Raw genomic sequence first — 18,764 nt, forward strand, 5'->3', positions numbered from 1 at the left:
GGGGGTCAAGATCATGATGGGGAAACCTACAGAGACAACTGAGCCGAGCTCGTAGGAACTCATGAACTCTAGGCCGTCAGGTTTCTAACCCTGACTCATGCTAAGCAGTGTACTGAATGACTCTGCTCCTCTCCTCATAGACAGCATCACAGAGAAGATGGCTCGACCCACAGATGCACCTGCAGCTGGCAACACATCTGTTCCAGCTGTGTATCTACATCTGTTTTTCTTCATACCATAGTTACATAGGCACCAAGAAACTGCCATAGTATTGTGCCCACAGCGAAGTTCCTTTCTAGGAGGAAAAGCCACCAATTGCCTGTATCTATTATTTCAAATTAGAAAATGGGAATTACCAAATCAGCATGAAGCTTTTGCAGGTGGTCTTTGGAACGACTATCTCATCCTCACTGTTTCAAAACATTAGGCAATAGAAAACTCCTCCAAATCAAAACGAGATTAGGACGCATTAACAGAAGAGTTGGACCTAAGATTTTGTGATCGCCACATGGGAAGAAACTTGGACGTGAGATGATGGGGGAAGACTGGAGCAGTTGTTAAGGCCACAGGCTTTTGAGTCCATGCTGGTGGACAGTTCCATCCATGCCCTACCCATGGACTGTCACTAATCTAAGAGTCTCTGTGAAGTAACTGGATCTGGTTTCACTTCATAATTGAGTACTCAGTCAGTGTGAAGACAACCTCATCTGCACACTTGATGATTCAGTGACACATGCCCCGTGCTTAGAAGATCTGACTGAGAGAGATGTGAGGTTCAAGAGATAAAGTACAAGTGTGCTGGCTGCAACACGACCCCCTGAATACAGAACATTGTTCCTAGATGTGCTGAGGTCGCCCTTGTTATTATCTAAGTATCTATTATCCAAAACGACACTCCTGAGTCCTGATTTCCCTGTCCTAGCATTTCTCTTTATAGACTGTGATTAAATGAGTGTCTGAACCCTTTAATGGGGTGATTCTCTGTAACTGCATTGGACCTGTAAAAACTCTTCCTCCCGTTCCTATGTCCAGACCTCCCAACTACGAGAAAGAAGGATGTACCTTAGAGAGTCCATCTCAGGAAAAGGAAAGGCTGAGAAGCTGGTTACGGTGTCACGTGTCTGGAATCCTAGCACTTGGGAGGGGCAAGACAATCCAGAGTTCATTTCCAACAACACAGCAAGTTCAAGCCTAGCCTGAGCTACATGAGATCCCATCACAAAAACAAAGCAAGCAAAAGAAGAAAGATGGAAAGCAGCAGTCTCCTGACATTTTACCCTCACCCTACATCTGGAGCCTTCGACGCTCCCGAGGAGTCACGGTTACTGCAAATGTGGTTCAAGACACAACTGAGTTTGCACGGTGTCATTCTCACGGTGCCACAGAAAGTCCAAATCCTTCCCCTGATGGTAGCACCCAACATTTCCCAAAGCTTCTTTTTATGCGATTTGTCCACTCTTTCCACTATCAGAGGCCTAATTTCACACTTGAAGAAATAACACCCAATTATGCCACAAGGACTCAGGCGCTTTTCCCATTTGATCTGGCTGAAGTTCCCCTTGCACCAGCAGATCCCACCTTCCTTGTTGATAGTTGAACTTCTGCACCCCAGAAAGTTTCCAAGAAGACTCACCCTTACATTCCACATTTCAGATCTCATCAGCCCACGGAACATGATATGAGCCCTACCTGAGCAAAATCCACTCACCTAGGATTTGTGACTCTTACAAGACCCTACAGTATAGCTGTGAGAAATAGAACATCCACACAGACAGCAGACATGTTTTCTGAGCATTATGTGACTTTAGTGACTTATGTAAACTCTGCAATTTGTGACTCATTCTTGGACACTAGTTAAAATGAGAAACAGGTGGCTGACTGTCTTGAGGCCTGGTTTTTAAAAATGTGTGTGTGTGTGTGTGTGTGTGTGTGTGTGTGTTTGCATCTGTGTGTGTGTGTTTGCATCTGTGTGTGTGTGTTTGCATCTGTGTGTGTGTGTTTGCATCTGTGTGTTTGTATCTGTGTGTGTGCTTGCATCTCTGTGTGTGTGTGTGTGTGTGTGTGTGTGTGTGTGTGTGTGTGTGTGTACTGTGAGCATACAGAGGTCAGAGGAGGCCATGGGTCCTTTGGTGTGGAGGTGCAGGTGTTTGCTGGCCACGCAGCCTGTTAAAAGTGGGTGCTGCAACAATTAATAAATGGGACCTCTTGAAACTGAGAAGCTTTTGCAGGGCAAAAGACACAATAAGACAAAAAGACAGCCAACAGAATGGGAAAAGATCTTTGCCAACCCCACATCTGACGGAGGATTGATCTCCACAATATATAAAGAACTCAAGAAACTAGACATCAAAATACTGAACAGTCCAATTAAAAAATGGGCTAAAGAGCTAAACAGAGAATTCACAAAACAAGAATCACAAATGGCTGAAAGACATTTAAAGAAATGCTCAACATCCTTAATCATCAGAGAAATGCAAATCAAAACGACTCTGAGATACCACCTTACACATGTCAGAATGGCTACGATCAAAAACACCAATGACAGTCAATGTTGGAGAGGATGTGGAGCAAAGGGAACACTCCTCCACTGTTGGTGGGAATGTAAACTTGTACAACCACTGTGGAAATCAGTATGGCGGTTTCTCAGAAAATTAGGAATCGAACTACCTCAAGACCCAGCCATCCCACTCTTGGGCATATACCCAAGGAATGCTGATTCATATCATAAAAGATACATGCTCAGCTATGTTCATAGCAGCACTATTTGTAATAGCCAGAACCTGGAAACAACCTAGATGCCCGTCAGCGGAAGAATGGATGAAAAAAAATGTGGTACTTATATACAATGGAGTACCACTCAGCAGAGAAAAACAATGACAGCATGAAATTTTCAGGCAAATGGATGGAACTAGAAAAAATCATCCTGAGTGAGGTAACCCAAACCCAGAAAGACAGTCATGGTATGTACTCACTCATTAGTGGATTCTAGATATAAAATAAAGAACAATCAGACCACAACCCATAGAACCATGAAGGCTATATATATAGCATGGAGGTCCCTAGGACGACTGTGGCTTATAATAAATTTCGGTTTTACTCAATTATTGAAAAAAAAAATAGCCAAACGAATGGAAACACATGAACTATGAACCAAAGGCTGAGGGGCCCCCAGATGGATCAGGCCCTCTGAATAGGTGAGACAGTTGATTGCTTGATCTGTTTGGGAGACAACTAGGCAGTGGGACCAAGTCCTGTGCTCATTGCATGAGTTGGCTGTTTGAAACCTGGAGCTTATGCAGGGACGCTTGGCTCAGTCTGGGAGGAAGGGACTGGACCTGCCTGGACTGAGTCTACCAGGTTGATCGCAGTCCTCGGGGGAGGCTTTGCCCTGGAGGAGGTGGGAATGGGGGTGGTCTGGAGGTAAGGGAAGGGGTGGGAGGGGGAGAACAGGGGAACCCATGGCTGATATGTAGAACTGAATGGTATTGTAAAATAAAATAAATAAAATTTTTTAAAAAAGTGGGTGCTGACACCTCACCTCTGGTTCTCATGATTTCAAAGCAAATGGTCTTAAATTCTGAACTGTCTCTCCAGTCCCTCAAGACCTGAGTTTTTTAAAATTTATTTTAAAGTTTTTTTTTTCATTTTATATACCAGCCACAGTTCCCCTCCCTCCCCTCCTCCCACACTCCCCTCTCCCCCTCCCTTCCACTCCTCAGAGAGAGTAAGGCTTCCCATGGGGAGTCAGCAAAGCATGGCACATCAAGTTGAGGAAGGACTAAGCCCCTCCCCACTGCATCAAGGATGAGCAAGGTATCCCTCCATAGGGAATAGGCACCAAACAACCAGTTTATGCACTAGGGATAAATCATGGTCCCACTACCGGCCCCCCCCCAAACTGCCCAAGCCACACAACTGTCACCCATTTCAGAGGGTCTAGTTCGGTCCCATGCAGTTCCCCAGCTGCCAGTCCAGAATCCATGAGCTCCCACAAGCTCAGGTCAGCTGTCTCTGTGGGTTTCCCCATCATGATCTTAACCACCCGCCCCCCTTGCTCATAGAATCCCTCCTCCCCCTTTGACTGGACTCCCGGAGCTCAGCCCCGTGATTGGCTGTGGATCACTGCATCTGCTTCCGTCAGTTACTGGATGAAGGTTCTATGATGACAAGTAAGGTAGCCACCAATCTGACTACAAGGGAAGGCCAGCTCAGGGACCTCTCCACTATCGATTGGAGTCTCAGCTGGGGTCATCCTTGTGGATTCCTGGGAATTTCCCTAGCACCAGGTTTCTCCCTAAACCCATAATGGCTCCCTCTGTCAAGATATCTCTTTCTTTACTCTCCTTCTCTGTCCCTCCCCAACTTTCCCATCCCATTCTCTCATGTTCTCATCCCCCTGCCTCCCTCCCACTCCCAGTTTACCCAGGAGAACGTATCTCTTTCCCCTTCCCAGGGCAATCTATGCATGTCCCTCTTAGGGTCCTCCTTGTTACCTAGCTTTGGGGTTTCGAATTGTAGCCTGGTTATCCTTTGTTTTATGTCTAATATCCACTTATGAGTGAGTACAGACTGTGTTTCTCTTTCTGGGTCTGGGTTTCCTCACTCAGGATTTTTTTTTTACAGTTCCATCAATTTGCCTGCAAATTTCATGAGGTCATTGTTTTTCTCTGCTGGGTAGTACTCCATTGCGTAAATGTACCACATTTTCTCTATCCATTCTTCGGTTGAGGGGCATCTAGGTGATTTCCAGGTTCTGGCTATTACGAATAATACTGCCATGAACATAGTTGAGAAAGTGTCCTTATGGTATGATTGTGCCTCCTTTGGGTATATGCCCAAGAGTGGTATTGCTGGGTTTTGAGGTAGATTGATTGCCAAATTTTCTGAGAAACAGCCATACTGATTTCCAAAGTGGCTGTACAAGTTTGCACTACACCAGCAGTGGAGGAATCTTCCCCCCATTCCACATCCTCTCCAGGATAAGCTGTCATCAGTGTTTTTGATCTTAGCCATTCTGACAAGTGTAAAGTGTCAGAGTCATTTTGATTTGCATTTCCCTGATGACTAAGGATGTTGAGCAATTCCTTAAATGTCTTTCAACCACTTGAGATTCTTCTGTTGAGAATTCTCTGTTTAGATCTGTATGCCATTTTTAAATTGGATTATTTGGTATTTTGATGTCTAGTTTCTTGAGTTCTTTATATATTTTGGAGATCAGCCCTCTGTCAGATGTGAGGTTGGTGAAGATCTTTTCCTATTCTGTAGGGTGCTATTTTGTCTTGTTTACCATGTCCTTTGCATTACAGAAGCTTCTCAGTTTCAGGAGGTCCCGTTTATTAATTGTTCTCTCAGTGTCTGTGCTACTGGTGTTATATTTAGGAAATGGTCTCCTATTTCAATGTGTTCAAGACTACTTCCTATTAGACTCAGTATTCTCCTTAAGAAAAGAAAAAGTGTCTCAAAAAAAAAAAGGAAAAGAAGAAATGGAATGGATAGGTATAAGATATTATGGTAGATTATTGTATATACAAATTTAGTAAAATAGCAGCCTTAGATAATTTGCACTGTAATTTGCACTGTTATGGATTCTTATATGTTGATACAAATGTAAACTATTTTTATATTCCTGTTTAAGATAATTTATATATTGATACAAATACAGAACTAAATTGTTATAATGTACATATATTTCTACTCTTATTTGAAATATTTGAATATTGATACAAATGTAAATTTATATCTGTCATACTGTATGTATGTTCTACTTCTGTTTAGGATATTCTGTATATTGATATATATTTAATATTATTATCATATTGCATATTGCACTATATATTCCTACCTCTGTTATAAATATCCTGTGTATTGTCACAATTTTGAAGTCATCGTCCTTTACCATACATTTGCTTATAGACTGTTTACCTTGTTTACAGGAAGCCTTAGTCCTTAGGTTATTTAGGTAGATAAGACTTACAGATTTATAGTCACCTATGCTTGTCATGTCTATAGTTATGTTAGTTAGGTTATCCAGATTCACAGATAACATAGGTTGAATGGGCCGGCGGTGATGGCACACGCCTTTAATCCCAGCACTCAGGAGGCAGAGGTAGGCGGATCTCTGTGAATTCGAGGCCAGCCTGGGCTACCAAGTGAGTTCCAGGAAAGGTGCAAAGCTACACAGAGAAACCCTGTCTCAAAAAAACAAAAAAAAAACAAAAAAAAAAACCATAGGTCAGATGGACAGGTAGTCTTCAAACACTTCATGGACCTAGAGAATATGGCATTTAAATAACTTAGAATTCTGTTGACGTGAGACACAGTTGCTCCTGGCTGCACCAATTTGATTCCGAGAGAAGGTTGGGCTTCTAAGACATTTCCATTTGGAAGTTTGTCTTCTTGGCACAAAATGGCCTATTGGGCAAAGAACTGCCCTTGCCTCAACTGCTGACAATACAAGTGCTGTCCTTCTGGACAAGCGGGACACAAAGAAGAGTGACTTCTGAACTCTGCCAAGACAGGGTAAGATGGTCTTTCAGAATTCCTGCTTCTGAAAATGGTCTGTCGGATACTCTAGGCCTGTAGCCAATTTGAACGCACCAACAATGCTGAGAAACATTAAGTGACTGTCCAGGCTGCCAGCTGTCTCTGTCTACTTTTGCAAGATTCCCAAAAGTTGCTTGCATTCATCTACCATTTCTCAGGTACTATTATATTCCTTCTCAGGTCTTTGATGGGATTGAAGACTAGCAGTTATAGTTACAACTTAGTATATATATAATATCTTAGATAGAACATATTAAGTATTAGACTCAGGTTCTTTAGGATAGAATACCTGTTGGAATGATCTTTGTAACATGCCATTTATCTACGCTCTAGACTTCTCTGAATTTTAGTAAGTGTTTCTTGCTTGATATTGTTCGAATTGGTTACAGTTCCATCTTTTCTAGGTCATTATCCCTCATTACTCCTGGACAATATTTGATAACCATTCCTTTATATAATCTTATATTGGGTTAGAACCTTCTTATTTAGACAAAAGGGGGAGATGTAGTGGGTAGCCATTCCAGCTTTGATCTGGAAGTTCCAACCCCCATTGAGGTTTTGGTAATTGTCACGCCTAGAAGTGGGGGCCGAGAGAGGACCCTGAAGACCTGAGATCTGGATGGGCCGCTCTCTTGGTTCCTGGACCCTGGACACTGGAGGTAGACTGAGCAGAGTTCTCCAGAGAACACCGCTAGACTGTGCTACACCTTTCCCAGACCCTGTTACCTATCCCTTCACTTGTAAGTTACCCCACAAAATAAACCTCCCTTTTAACTATGTGGAGTGACCTTAATAATTTCACTAATAACTTTATCTTCTATCAGATTCAGAGTAACTAAATTTATGTTGAGGTCTTTGATCCACTTGGAACTGAGTTTTGTGCATGGTGACAGATATGGATCTGTTTGCATTCTTCTACATGTTGACATCCAGTTATGCCAGCACCGTTTGTTGAAGATGCTTTCTTTTTTCCACTGTACAGTTTTGGCTTCTTTGTCAAAAAATCAGGTGTTAATAGGTATGTGGATTAATGTCAGGGTCTTCAATTTGATTTAATCGATCCATGTGTTTGTTTTTATGTCAATACCAAGCTGTTCTTATTACTATAGCTCTATAGTAGAGATTGAAGTCAGGGATGGTGATGCCTCCAAAGGCTTCTTTATTATACAGGATTGTTTTGGCTATCCTGGGTTTTTTATTTTTCCATATGAAGTTGAGCATTGTTCTTTCCAGGTCTGTGAAGATTTGTGTTGGGATTTTGATGGGGATTGCATTGAATCTGTAGATTGCTTTTGGTAAGATTGCCATTTTTACTATGTTAATCTACTTTTTTTTTTTTTTTTTTTTTTTTTTTTTTTTTTTTTTTTTTTTTTTTTTTTTTACTATGTTAATCCTACCTATCCAGGAGCATGGGAGATATTTCCATTTTCTGATAGCTTCTTCAAATTCTTCCTTCAAAGCCTTAAAGTTCTTGTTACACAGGTCTTTCACTTGTTTGGTTAGAGTTACCCCAAGACATTTTATGTTATTTGTGGCTATTATGAAGGTTGTTTTTCCCTGATTTCTTTCCCAGCCCATTTATCATTTGTATATAGGAGAGCTTTTTAGTTAATCTTGTATTCTGTCACACTACTGAAGTAGTCTGTCAGCTGTAGGAGTTTCCCTGGTAGAATTTTTGGGGTCACTTATATATACTATCTTGTTCCTGATTTTATTAAAATAGCTTTGAGTTTCTCTCCATTTAGTTTGATTTGGCTGTAGGCTTGCTGTAAGTTGCTTTTATTATGTTTCGGTATGTTCATTGTATCCCTGATCTCTCCAAAACCTTTATCATGAAGGGGTGTTGGATTTTGTCAAAGGCTTTTACCGAATCTAATGAGATAATTATGTGATTTTTTTTCTTTCAGTTTGTTTATATGGTGGATTGCATTGACAGATTTTCATATGTTGAACCAGCACTGCATCTCTGGATGAAATCTACTTGATCATAGTGGATGACTTTTTTTGATGTGTTCTTGGATTTGGTTTGCCAGTACTTTATTGAGTATTTTTTTTTTTTTGCATCAATGTTCATGAGGGAGATTGGTCTGTAATTCTCTTTCTTTCTTGCATCTTTGTGTGGTTTGGGTATCATGGTAACTGTAGCCTCATAGAAAGAGTTTGGAATAGAACATAAATGGAATAGAACAGCTCTGAACTATAGCTTACTTTTCCTGGTTTGGTCTGACAGAATGATTGAATGCTTTTGTACAAAAATCAGAGGTTTAAAAACAAGGATTTGGTGAGATTGTAAAATGGTGTGCCACTTTGGCAAAGCAGTTTGGTGGTTGGTCAAAATGCAAAACATTGTTACTCTGTTACTCAACAATTCTACCCTTAGGAATATATCCTCAAACTACTGAAAATGTGCACCTATGAAACATGTACATGAAGGTTTACAGCAGTGTGTTGCTAATAGTAAAAAAGTTAAAACAACTCAAATAGCTATCAAATATTAGAGAGAAATAAAATGTGGCTTATTCATACAATAGAATATTATTAAGACATAAAAATGAATGAGAAACTGACAGATTAAATGACTTTGGTGAACCTTCATAATTTCATTTGTAGATCTTTCCATTTCTAATTTATAAATACATTTGGGGTTATAAATTATAAATGTACTGTCTCCTGTCAACATTGTATACTTCTATCTGATGATTTCTGTGTCAAACATTATATGGAAATGTTTCCAAGTATTTTCTGTATTAACTGTGAATGAATAGAACAAAATAAATTGCCTGTGATTGGGAAAAAAAAAAAGAGTTTGGCAATGTTCTCACTGTTTCTATTGTGTGGAACAATTTGAGGAGTGCTGTGGGATGGTCTTTCTGTATGCTGTGAATTGCTATCATTAGTTAAGAAAGAAGTTGATTTGACCTTTGACAAGACAGGTTATAGACAGGTGGGAAATCCAAGCAAAGGTACAGGCAGAAGGAAGGTGGAGTCATGGAAGAGGCCAGCCCGCTGCCCAAGGTGCAACATGCTAGCAGACTGATAATGCCACGGCCATGTAGGGGTGGTTTAATTTAAGATGAAAGAGGCCGGGCGGTGGTGGCGCATGCCTTTAATCCCAGCACTCGGGAGGCAGAGGCAGGCGGATCTCTGTGAGTTCGAGGCCAGCCTGGATTACCAAGTGAGTTCCAGGAAAAGGCGCAAAGCTACACAGAGAAACCCTGTCTCGAAAAACCAAAAAAAAAAAAAAAAAAAAAAAAATTAAGATGAAAGAGCTAGTGAGCAAGAAGCTCACTATAGCCCAAACAGTTTGTAATTAATATAAGCCTCTGTGTGTTTATTTGGGACCAAGTGGCTGTAAAACACAGGAAAACTTCTGGCTACAGTGGAGTATTGGTATTAGTTCTTCTTTGAAATTCTGGTAGAATTTTGTGCTCAAACCATCAGGCCCTGGGCTTTTTTGAGGGGGGAGACTTTCAAGACTATTTCTATTTCCTTAGGGGAAATAAGTCTAAATTGTTTATCTGGTCTTGATTTAATTTTGGTAAGTAGTACCTATCCAGAACATTGTCTGGTTCTTTTTTTTTTTTTTTTTTTTTTTTTTGGTTTTTTCGAGACAGGGTTTCTCTGTGTAGCTTTGTGCCTTTCCTGGAGCTCACTTGGTAGCCCAGGCTGGCCTCGAACTCACAGAGATCCGCCTGGCTCTGCCTCCCGAGTGCTGGGATTAAAGGCGTGCGCCACCACGCCCGGCTCCATTGTCTGGTTCTTTTAGATTTTCCAGTTTTGTAGAATACAGGTTTTTGATGTATGACCTAATGATTCTCTGGATTTCCTCAGTGCTTGTTGTTATATCTTCCTTTTCATTTCTGATTTTGTTAATTTGGATATTATCTCTTCCTTTTGGTTAGTTTTGATAAGAACTTGTCTGTCTTGTTGATTTTCTTGAAGAACCAGCTCTTTGTTTCATTGATTCTTTGTATTGTCCTCTTTGTTTCTGTTTTATTGATTTCATTCCTCAGTTTGATTATTTCCTGCCATCTACTCCTCCTGGGTGAGTTTGCTTCTTTTTGTTCTAGAGCTTTCAGGTGTGCTGTTAAGTCACTAGTGTGAGAATTCTCCAACTTCTTTATGTGGGCATTTAGTGCTATGAATTTCCCTCTTAGAACTGTTTTCATAGTGTCCCATAAGTTTGGGTATGTTGTGCATTCATTTTCACTGAATTCTAGGAAGTCTTTAATTTCTTTCTTTATTTCTTCCGTGACCCAGTGGTGATTCAGTTGAGTGTTGTTCAGTTTCCATGAGATTGTAGGCTTTCTGTAATTTGTGTTGTTGTTGAATTCTAACTTTAAGCCATGGTGATCTGATAAGATACAGGTAGTTATTCCAATTTTTTTGTTTCTGTTGAGATTTGCTTTGTAACTGAGTAAGTGGTCAATTTTAAAGGAGGTTCCATGGTGTGCTGAGAAGGTATATTCTTTTGTGTTAGGGTGAAATTTTCTGTAGATATCTGTTAAGTCCATTTGAGTCGTAACATCTGTTAGTTCCTTTATTTCTCTGTTAAGTTTCTGTCTGGTAGACCTATCCATTGATGAAAGTGAGGCATTGAAGTCTCCCACTATTAGAGTGTAGGGTTTGATGTGTAATTTAAGCTTTAGTAATGTTTCTTTTTTTTAATTTTATTTATTTTATTTTACAATACCATTCAGTTCTACATATCAGCCACAGGTTCCCCTATTCTCCCCCCTCCCACCCCCTCCCCTTACCTCCAGACCACCACCCATTCCCACCTCCTCCAGGGCAAATCCTTCCCGAGGACTGCAATCAACCTGGTAGACTCAGTCCAGGCAGGTCCAGTCCCTTCCTCCCAGACTGAGCCAAGTGTCCCTGCATAAGCTCCAGATTTCAAACAGCCAACTCATGCAATGAGCACAGGACTTGGTCACACTGCCTAGTTGCCTCCCAGACTGACCAAGCCAATCAACTGTCTCACCTATTCAGAGGGCCTGATCCAGCTGGGGGGCCCCTCAGCCTTTGGTTCATACTTCATGTGTTTCCATTTGTAATGTTTCTTTTACAAATGTGTATACCCTTGTATTTGGGGCATATATGTTCAAAATTGAGGCTTCATCTTGATGAATTTTTCCTGTGATGAGTATGAAATGTCCTTCTCCATCTCTTTTGATTAATTTTAGTTTGAAGTCTATTTTGTTAGATATTAAGATAGCTACACCAGCTTGTTTCTTAGGTCCATTTGATTGGAAAATCTTTCCTCAACCTTTTACTCTGAGGTAATTCCTGTCTTTGAAGTTGAGATGTGTTTCTTGTATGCAGCAGAAGGATGAATCCTGTTTTGGTACTCATTCTGTTAGCCTGTGTCTTTTTATAGGTGAATTGAGTCCATTCATATTAAGAGACATTAATGACCAATGATTGTTAATTCCTGTTATTTTTTGGTTTTGTTGGTAGTGGTTGTTGTGTGTGTGTGTGTGTGTGTGTGTGTGTGTGTGTGTGTTCCTTCTTTGGGATTTGCTAGTGTGAGATTATCTATTGCTTGTGTTTTTGTGGGTGTAGCTAACTTCCTTGGATTGGAGTTTTCCTTCTAGCACTTTCTGTATGGCTGGATGAGTGGGTAGGCATTGTTTAAATCTGGTTTTGTCTCGAAATATCTTGTTTTCTCCATCTATAATGATTGAAAGTTTTGCTGGGTATAGTAGTCTGGGCTGGCATCCATGGTCTCTTAGTATCTGCAAAATGTCTGTGCAGGACCTTCTGGCTTTTAGAGTCTCCATTGATAGGTCTGCCTTTATATGTTACTTGATCTTGTTCTTTGCAGCTCTTAATATTCTTTCTTTATTCTGTATGTTTAGTGTTTTGACTATTATGTGGTGAGGGGACTTTGTTTTTGTGGTCCAGTCTATTCGGTGTTCTGTAAGCTTCTTGTACCTTCATAGGCATGTCCTTCTTTAGGTTGGGAAAGTTTTCTTCTATGATTTTTTGAATGTATTTTTGTGTCTTTGAGCTGAAATTCTCCTTCTTCTATCCCTATTATTCTTAGATTTGGCTTTTCATAATGTCCCAGATTGTCTGGATGTTTTGTGTTAAGAATTTGTTGGATTTGACATTCTCTTTGACCGATGAATCTATTTCCTCTATCGTATCTTCAACACCTAAGATTCTGTCTTCCATCCCTTGTATTCTATTGGTTACACTTGCATCTGTAGTTCCCATTTGTCTACCCAGATTTTCCATTTCCAGAGTTCCCTCAGTTTGTGTTTTCTTTATTGCCTCTATTTCAATTTTCAAATTAAACTGTTTCCTTCACCTGTTTGATTATTTTTTTTCTTGGCTTTCCTTAAGGGATTTATTGATTTCTTCCAACTTTTTGTTTGTCTTTTCCTCCATTTCTTTAAGGGGATTTCTCATTTCCTCTTTAAGGATCTCTATCATCTTCATGAAGTTATTTTGAAGGTTCTTTTCTTCTGCTTCATCTGCGTTGGGATGTTCAGGTCTTGCTGTTGTAGAACCACTAGATTCTGGTTTTGCCATATTGCTCTTCATGTTGTTGAATGTATTCTTAGACTGCCGTCTACCCATCTGGGTTTGGGGTAATTATAGTTACAGGTGTTAATTCTTCCTCCAATCAGTGCTGGTGGTGTGTGTGCCTGTGGGGCTGCTGTTCCTTCAGTTGGTGCAGGTGGAGCCTGTGCCTCTGGGGGCCTCTGATGCTGCTGGGGATGATGACTGTGTGGCCTGGCCTCAGGAGTCTTGCCTGCTGACCAGCTGCTGGGGCTGCGATGGGTGGGGGAGGGCTGTGGGATGTGTCTGGGACCTAGGGCCTAGAGAGAGGGGCTGTCCAGCTGGGATACCAGGCTCTCACCTCTTCCTCCAATCCGTGTAGGTGGGGACCATTCCTCCAGGGGCCTCTGATGCTTCTAGGGATGGTGGTAGAGGGGCCTGGCTGCAGGTGACTTACCTGCTGATTGGCTGCTGAGGCTGAGATTGGGATAGGGGTGGGGGCAAGATCTGATTTTTAAAGCAAACTCTGGCCAGACTAAAAATAGAAGTTTATACCACCAAAAGTAAGACCAGAGGCTAGAAGAAAGCTGTTAGTTGACGTACAGCTTCAGCAACTTGTATATCTGTTCTAATCCCAGGACAACCAGACTAAATGATGCCCTAACTGAAAAAAAAAAAATTTAAAGATTTCATCTAAAAGCCCTTGAAGATGCAAATGCCAGACAGAAACAACACAACGATTTCATCCTCTCAAGATTCCCAAAGTGGCTTTAGTGACACTGAGAGAGCCACTTGGCATCTTTCAGTCTCTCCAAATCCAGTCTTCACAAAACCATTCCCAATCAGGAAGGAAATAACCTCTCAGCCAGTCGCTGGTAGGGTGACTTCACTCCTTACAATCAAAGTGTCCCTTCATCTCTCCTGCATAAACTCCTGTGATCCTGGGAAGACCCTGATGTAGAAGCGAGACAGCGCCTCTGACCACACTCTCCTGCTGTCCTAAATCTTGGGGTGTGGCTATGCTCTTGGCATCATTTGCCTGCACCTGCAGTGACAGGAAGTCCTCTCAGGTAAAAAGCCCCTCTACAGTGGCTAAACTTCTGTCGGGATGAATTTCCCCCTTGGGAAAATCCACTTGCCTCTGCACATAGCCAGGGGCTCATTTCACCAGCAAAGTCATGAAAAAATTCAACACTCCCCCAGATCACATGTTCTTATCCCCAGTTGTCTGAAATTATTGAGCAAGCCAATAAACAATTCAAACTAAAATTTGCAAAAAAAAAAAAAAAAAAAAAAAAGGAAAAAAGAAAAAGAAAAAATTATTAGGACAACTCAGTCTTCCCTGGTCTAAGCTCTTGTCCTAGACTTGAAGACCTTGCAGATTTCCCTGGACAGACCACAGTACCCCTGTAGGGTTGTCCACTGAAGAAGTGTGAATTCCGTGTGCAGCAGAAACAATAGAAAACCTCGACTAAGTTCATTCACACTCCTTAGCAGCACTAGGGTAATCTCCACATTTATCATCCTAAAGGCTTTTGCTCTCATCTTTCTATTTAAACCATGCCACAGCCTGAATGCTGGTTTAGTTTTCTGGAAATAATATCACTGAAGAACCAGCCCAGAGCCCAGTGGGAAGGGCCCCCACTGCCCTCCTTACTGCTAATGCAGCCTCGGGTGCCGCAAGACTAAAAGGTCCAAGAGCTAGTGGTGGAGACAGAAACTGAAGGATATGCAGACAGAGTGGTGTCCCTCTTCTCCAGTGCCCAGCACTCAAGCAGTTGAGGTAATAGAACCCCAAGTTCAAAGCCAACCTGGCTATAGTTTGAGACCCCATTGGAGGGGGGACGACACACGTTCCAGCCAGAGAACTGGGACTCTGCATACACAGATGATTTTACCAAGTAGCCAGTCTTCTGGAGAATTTTAGATGGTACAGACGGTCATTGGGAGCAGTCAGTCTTCTCAAGAAGTACCTGCCCCCACCCTTCTGCCCCCCAGAGGATTTCCTCACCTATTTCTTATCCTCACCCTTCCCACTCTCTTTCCTCCATTCTCCCTCCAACAATTCTCTCTCTTATTCTCTATGTAAAGATACAGATACAGAGATTGATACAGATATAGATATAGGCATAGATACAGATACAGAGATCAATACAGATATAGGTATAGATATAGATACAGGTATGATACAGATATAGGTATGATACAGATATAGGTGTAGATACAGATATAGGTATGATACAGATATAGGTGTAGATACAGATATAGGTATGATACAGATATAGGTATGATACAGATATAGGTGTAGATACAGATATAGGTATGATACAGATATAGGTATGATACAGATATAGGTGTAGATACAGATATAGGTATGATATAGATATAGGTATGATATAGATATAGGTACGATACAGATATAGGTATAGATACAGATGATATGGAATCCCCACTTGGTAGGGCTAGCATTTGGACCCAGGGTCTTGAACATGCTAGGCAACAAGCATTCTCCTGCTGATCCTCCGCGACCACAACATTTCTATGTCAACTTCATCCTCCCCATTGTAACAACGGGCTCCCAGGATTCTCTGCCTGTGGTAGCTATTCATCCTTCCCTGCTCAAGCTACCCCTCCGGTAACTCCTCCATGTATCCCCCAAACCCCTAAATGCACAGCGCTCTTTCGCATAGTTCATATCTCCAATCCACACCTTCCTCCTGTGGCGCTAATCTCGGTTGTCATCTTGACATGCTGGGAGGGGGGAGGGGCCTCAGCCGAGGCGTTGTCTCCATCTGATTGGCTTGTGGTCATTTTCTTTTATTTATTTCGAATTGTTAATTGGTGTAGAGGGTCCTGCCCACTGTGAGTGGTAGTGACCCTCAACAGGCGGGGCGGGGCTAGCTAAGGAAGGTAGCTGAATGGTAGCCTCAGAGAAAGACAGGAGAGTGGCGTTCCTCGGCGGGCCGGCTTCAGTTCCTGCCTTGGCATTCCTTGGAGTGACTGTAACCGCTAAGCTAAAAGAAACTCTTCCCTGATTTTGGTCAGAGTTTTGTCACAGCATCAGGCAGCGGACTAGAACACCCCCGTTTGGTGGATATGTTCCTCTTCCCCATTAGATTGCAGTTTTCGGTGTTTTCGAAGCACCCCATCCCCTTGCCTACAAACAACTGATACTGTAGACAGGCACGTCCGCCTCTACCTTCTTCTCACGCCCATGTCCAAGAACGCCATTTTTAAACACCCCCATTTCTTTGATTCACATAGCACGGTGTCTCTTTAACATTGTTACTGATAATCTTTTTGTAGGACAGAATAAAATAAAGCCCGGATACTAAGATTAAACTTAAATGCTTAACCACAGCTATGGTCTGGTCACAGAACTGCCCAATGCTGCCCCCATGTGGGACACTCAGGAACCTCACAGCATCGTCCATTTTTTTTTTTTTTTTTTTTTTTTTTTTTTTTTTTTTTTGGTTTTTCAAGACAGGGTTTCTCAGTGTAATTTTGGTGCCTGTCCTGGAACTCGCTCTGTAGTACAGGCTGGCCTCGAACTCACAGATATCCTCCTGGCTCTGTCTTCCGAGTGCTGAGATAAAGGCGTGTGCCACCACCGCCCAGTAATCATCCATACTTTGTATATTGCTCCTGATAATCATGACTTGGAACGACTCCACCATCATCCCAGCAACAGAAGTTAAGAGCACTGGCTTCCAGAGGTCCCAGGTTCGGTTCCCAGCACCCACACGGCAGCCTACAACTGTCTGTAACTCCAGTTCCAGGGATCTGACACTCTCTCTGACTTCTGCAGGTGCCGAGCACGCATATGATGTGAAGACATACATGCAGGTAAAACCTCCTTACCCAAAATAAAATAATTAAAAGAAAATAATATCTCCAGCAAAATTGCCTTTCACAGCCACCTGGCATCGATCATGATTTTGTTTTTATTGTTGCTGATTATTTGTTTTTGGTTTTTGAAGACAGGGTTTCTCTGTATGACAGTCCTGGCTGTTCTGGAACGCTCTCTGTATCTCTGTAGACCAGGCTGGCCTTGAACTCACAGAGATCTGCTACCACCACCCGGCCATCGTGATTCTTTCGTCTCCCGGGGCACTTACAGTCATAAAAAGAAGCCGCCATTAAACCACTTATAATATCTGTGCCATCATAACAACAAAGTTCACGGGGGCTGGCGAGATGGCTCAGCGGTTAAGACGTGCTGCTTTTGAGAGGACCCAGGGGGGGGGTTCCCAGCACCCACATGGTAGCTCACACCGACCTATAACCCCAGGTCCTGGGGATCCAGCCTTCTCTTCTGACCCTCCTGGCCACCAGGCCTGCATGTGTTGCACATACATAGATGCAGATAAAACACTCATATACATAAAGTAAACAAGTCTTAAACCTGTTAAGTAATAAAATTCAGATCCCCAACCGAGAACTCTGTCAGGTCGCCGAGAACTCTGTCAGGCCGCCATTGCTATTCGCCACTGTCTGGAATGCCTCAGTCCCCGTGTCCTCAGATCCACGGAGTTGCCGCCTGCCTTCCAAGTCCTGGTTTTATGCCGTTACGTGATCTTTAGCAGTTATTCTCTGTCTTCCCAGGCCTTCCTCTCAGGAACCTGATTTCCAAGATCTTCCAACAAATATCATTCTGGCGATAGAGAGCTCAACTGATTCTCCAGGAATGCCAGCCTTAGGAGACAATTGCCCAGTCCCCTCTTGTCCTGTTCAGGAGGTTTACTATTGCCTGTGTCTGATGACAAATGGTATTCATTTGTCTTACAATGGGGCTGTATGACAATGTTGACCTCTCCCCTACCCCTGTGATCCTGGAGACCATGTTAGTTAAAGAAGTATCTCCCACTCACTCTACATTCAGGAAAGGGCTGGCTGCAAAGAACCACTCTCCCCAATACAGCTGAGACAAAACTTGTTTGGTAGGACAAAGCCAGACCCATACCTCAACACTCCGGTTCTTTGTCTTATAAATCATGTAAGAACTGTTGTGCTCACTAGACAATTGGAACAAAATATTTTATGTTTAACCACTTACTGTTTTAGTTGTATATGCTAAAGTGGTTTACCCTAATAATTCATTATATGTATTCGATGTGTAATTATCAAAGCAAGAGAGTTAACATTTACATCTCCTTAAGTTCATTGTTACCTCCTGCTTACACTAGTTCTTCTCTTCTTTTTTTTTTTAAAGATTTATTTATTTATTATGTATACAGTGTTCTGTCTGCACATATCCTGACAGAAGAGCACAATCTATTACAGATGTTGTGACCACCATGTGATGCTGAATTAACTCAGACCTTTGGAAGAACAAGCAGTGCTCTTAACCTCTGAGCCATCTCTCCAGCCCCTAGTTCTTCTCTTCTAATTATGTATAAACTATATAATAAACCATTGTGAATTAGTCATGCCATTGTGTTAGGGAGAACTACCATTTATTCTTTCTGTCTTCACTCTGTTCTAGTACTTGCTATTCAACCTCCTACTGTTCCTCCACCCATTACCCTCCCCAGCCTCCTGGAGTCACTAATCTAGATCTAGGTCAACTTTTTTTTAGCACCCAATGAGAGAAGGAAGGTGTGGTGTTTATCTTAGGGAGAGCTTATTTCGCTAATGCATTGTTCCCCAGTACCATCCATTTCCTCAATGCGAAGATGCCTTTCTTCTCAAGCCTGAGTAGTTAGGGCGAC

The sequence above is a fragment of the Peromyscus leucopus genome, chromosome 8b, assembly GCF_004664715.2.
Source record: "Peromyscus leucopus breed LL Stock chromosome 8b, UCI_PerLeu_2.1, whole genome shotgun sequence".
Lineage (NCBI taxonomy): Eukaryota > Metazoa > Chordata > Mammalia > Rodentia > Cricetidae > Peromyscus > Peromyscus leucopus.